Source organism: Dendrobates tinctorius, unplaced genomic scaffold (assembly GCF_039654945.1).
Source record: "Dendrobates tinctorius isolate UK_male_01 unplaced genomic scaffold, ASM3965494v1 ptg000249l, whole genome shotgun sequence".
NCBI classification, from domain to species: domain Eukaryota; kingdom Metazoa; phylum Chordata; class Amphibia; order Anura; family Dendrobatidae; genus Dendrobates; species Dendrobates tinctorius.
The window spans coordinates 3605969-3610242 of NW_027361916.1; the positions used below are offsets into that span (position 1 = coordinate 3605969).

The 4274-nt window shown below is 46.1% G+C and overlaps 1 non-coding gene across 1 annotated transcript; it reads right to left on the minus strand.

The window, feature by feature from the left end:
- Positions 1 to 2436: 2436 nt before the first annotated feature.
- On the minus strand, positions 2437 to 2519 carry TRNAL-CAG (transfer RNA leucine (anticodon CAG)). Its single transcript has one exon. It is a non-coding gene; the product is annotated as a tRNA-Leu (tRNA).
- Between the last annotated feature and the right edge of the window lie 1755 nt (positions 2520 to 4274).

Here is a 4274-nt window from a genome sequence, read left to right on the forward strand (position 1 = left end):
CGGGGGAGACAGGGGGTCCCTGCAGAGTGTTTGGGGTCAGCTGTGGGGGGCACTGCGTGGGAGACAGGTGGTCCCTGCAGGGGGAGGTGAGGACAGTGTATGGGCACAGCTGTGGGGGGCATGGCGGCGTACAGGCGCTCCCTGTGGGGTAGGGGAGGGTTAGGGGGGCTGTGTTGTCACTCTGCTGTGAACACTAATTATGAATGCAATATTTCCCTTATTAATTATTGTTTTTTTATTTCTCTGTCTCTCAGTAGGTAACACTTGGGGCAGTCGCCCGCTCTCTGTGTGTCTGCTGGCAATATACGCTCGTAGAAAAAGGGGTTAATGTACCAGTACAATTCATAGGACTTAATTTTTATTCTATGTCAAAATTCAATAATTTCCTTTTCCCTTTTTTTTCCAATAGGTAACAAGGCATCGTGGACACTAAACTGGCTCAAGAACTGGCGGGACAAGGACACCAAGTTTGCCTAATGGACGACATCGCTATGGAGGAACACAGCTCTCCGGCCACCATCATCATGTGGAGCAGCTAAGCCTCTTCATCCTCGGTTTGGGTAAGTGACAATCCATGTATGTATGGTCTAAGGAGCGGTCATGGCACATGTACATACATGTATGTGTAAACATGTATATACAGTCAGCTGTCATGGCACTCGGGAAGTCACACCAGGGGGCTGTGTGGCCCTGTAGGCCTCTACACCACCACACAGCCTCCCGCAACCCGCTCTACAGCACCACACAGCCTCCCGCAGCCCCGTCTACACCACCACACTTCCTCCTCCAGCCTCTGTCTCCCCCCTCCAGTCCCTGACGCCCCCCCCTCCAGCCTCCTTCCTAATTTAGAGCTTTTGGTTTTTTTTATCAGCATAAATTGTCATTTAAGAAACGATTGTCCATTCAAGAAGAGATTTGTGTTGGCAGATTATCCTAGGAAAGCGTGTTAGATGATAATAATCGTGCTGCCCATCTCACCCGACGAGCAAGCAGCACCAGGGTGGATAAAAATCTTGAATTTTTTAAAAAAATCAAAAAAATCAGATTTTTTTGATTTAAATCAGATTTTTTTGATTTAAATCATTTGATTGCAGTTTTCATAATGTGATTTCAAACGGCAAACAAGTCCTTGGATATCCTTTTGACAGTATTTGCACTTTGCTCTTGCACCTTTCTTTCCAAGATCTGCTGCTGGCATCTCAACAAAATGAACCCAAATAGGGTCTCTCTTACGACCTGCTGCCATGGCTCACACAGATCACTTATGAAGTTTGATTGTTACTACAGCCTGAGCCAAGCACTGCTGATGTTACTACAGCCTGAGCCAAGTACTGCTGACTATCCAACAAGTTTGGGCATGTCAACTGAATGCAGGGAAAAAGAAACTAAACCAAAACTGAAACCAAGCTAGAAGTGTGGAATTAAAGGGGCAGTATGAACAAAATGTGGAGGCTATTAATAGTTTATACAATTAAGACATGCTGCTTTTAAACACCTACCTATTGCCATATAGTAAAACAAAAAAGATTTTTACTTACTTTGGGGTCCCCCCTCACCCTGGCGTTAGATCGTTGCCCTAGTTTCGTCCGTGTAACTATGGGCGCACATGCACACTGCTCTCACTTCTCATTTTAATCGTGATTTATATTAAAAAAAAACCTTTTGATTTAAATCAGTGATTTAAATCATGATTAAAATCATGATTTAAATCGATCCGATTTAAATAGAAAAAAATCTTTTGATTTAAATCGTGATTTAAATCGGCGTGATTTAAATCAATCCACCCTGAGCAGCACCCTTGTTCGTTGGGTGAATTGACCTTTTAAGGGAGCCCGACGTACTCACTAAATTGTCCCTATCCCTAAGTTTTTTTGGATGCAGATTGCTCTCACACGAGTGTTTTTTTGATTTGGAAAAGAAAGAAATGAGGATGGAGAATCAAAACTTTAAGGCTAAAAAATATACTCACACATATATACACCAACTGTATAGACACACATATAAATATTTATGGTGTATACATTAGGCTATAAGACCTGGAGACTGTTATTACACATGCTGCCACTAGGTTTCTTTTCTTTTCTTTAAAAAAAAAAAAAAAAAAAAACTGTTGCTGTCAGGAGTGGGATTCGAACCCACGCCTCCATGGGAGACTGTTATTACACATGCTGCCACTAGGTTTCTTTTCTTTTCTTTAAAAAAAAACAAAAAAAAAACTGTCGCTGTCAGGAGTGGGATTCGAACCCACGCCTCCACGTGGTGACTGCAGACGCTCAACACGCTCCCTGGTGCACAACAGCTTGCACCTCCAGGGACCAGTACTGCTGCTGTCAAGGAGTGGGATTTGAACCCACGCCTCCACATGTGGTGACTGCAGACGCTTAACACGCTCCCTGGTGCACAACAGCTTGCACCTCCAGGGACCAGTACTGCTGCTGTCAGGAGTGGGATTCGAACCCACGCCTCCACGGGAGACTGCAACCTGAACACAGTGCCTTAGACCACTAGGCCATCCTGACTGCTGACACTGACATGCTCCCTGGTGACAAGAGTTTGCACCACCAGGGACTTCAGTACAGATCTGCTGTCCAAATCAGACATTGGGGCCCCTGGTGGGACTTCTGGCAAAGCCAGAGGGGACATTGGGATGTCATTTGAAAGCTAATTACCAGACTGAGGTGAGGGAGCAGTTCTTGGGGCTGTGTGGTGCTCTGTTGGGCATTTGTGCACCCTCAAGCCTGCACCACAAGGACCACTTTTATCCATGGACAGCCAGGCTCTGACCCCCTGAATTCAAATTCCATTTGAATTCAAATACAACACAAAAAACACAAAAAGTTGTGCATACAACTTATACCACAATGAACAGATTACTAATAAAACAATCCACCAGGAGTTAACAGTGGACATGTGGAGCTTTCATGTAGCCTCACTGTGCCCAGTAACATTGGCTGGTCACCCTACATGAGAAAAAATTGTAATATTCCAATATTCTAAACTCTGTCCCTGTCTAATTTCTTTGTAACAAGACATCAGATGATCGTAGATAAAGGCATTTTATTCAACTTTTCACAAAGTTAACAGAGAGGCTGTAAAAACATCAAGAGACATTTTTTGGCTTAAAAAAAAAAAAAAAATTTAAACTGATGAATCAGCTGGTAAGTTTGTTTGGATGAACAGTGGTCAGATGGATTTGAGAAGGACGTTCTCTCGGCAGACGGGTGCCTGTTATACCCTATAGAATATATTCAGTGTACACGTCCTGGTGTGAAAAGAACCTAATATATATATTTTTTTTTTTTACTCCAAAAACAGAAAAAAAAACAGAGTGAAGGCAATCAGTTTCCACCAGACACAAACAAACCTAAGTTTGCTTCGGCCAGAAATCACTCGAAATAAAAGGGTTTCCAGGACCTTCAGGCCCCTGAAGCTTAAAACTAGCGAAGAGACTGGGGGGGTGAAAACTAAATTATATATATATATACACCACCTGCCCAGACTGGACTGATGACGACCCGACCAGAACCCATGTGAGGCCTAGTCGGCCCCGGTAACTGAAAAGGCGACTACTGTTTTGCTTTTAATCCTTTCCCAGTCATATAAAAGAATTTAAAAAAAATGGCCGGAGAGTTGCTATATGGCGCAAGTTCCCCACCCAAAAAAAGTGTCTAACACATTCAGTTACAAATGTGTAATTTTCCTACATCTGAGGGGGAAAAGGCCACCATGGAGGTGTGTGTAAGAAGGTATGGCCGCTCCCAGGGTCCTCCATCACACACAGAGGCCTAGAGACATCACCGGCCTCACACGGCCCCGAACTACGCGCACAGACTGAAGAAGAAGGGGCTCCGCCATTACCGGAGGAGATTGTGCGCCTCCATGCTGCGGTTCTGGAGCACACCGCGGCCACACGGAGCGGGGTGGACGGCATTATGGTATCAGGCCGCCGAGATCTCCCCCTCACGAAAACCTCCTGACTCGGCGGAGACACGGTGAGGAGGACCGCAGCCGCTGCTACAGATGGCGGCACTTCCGCCTGTGCCCCGCCACCACAGGAACTAAAATGGCGGCCGGGCGGGGAAGTGACGTGTGGTGAGGAGACGTGGGAGGCCGGACTGAGTCATGGAGGAGGCGACGGTGGTGTCGTAATGTTTGCTGTGGAGAGAGCGCAGCAGAGGAGCGGAGCTGTCAGCGGGGAAGAGCGCGGCACAACACAAAGCCCGGAGGAGGGAGCGGCGACACCCCGCAGAGGACAGAAGGGAGACGGTGTGTGG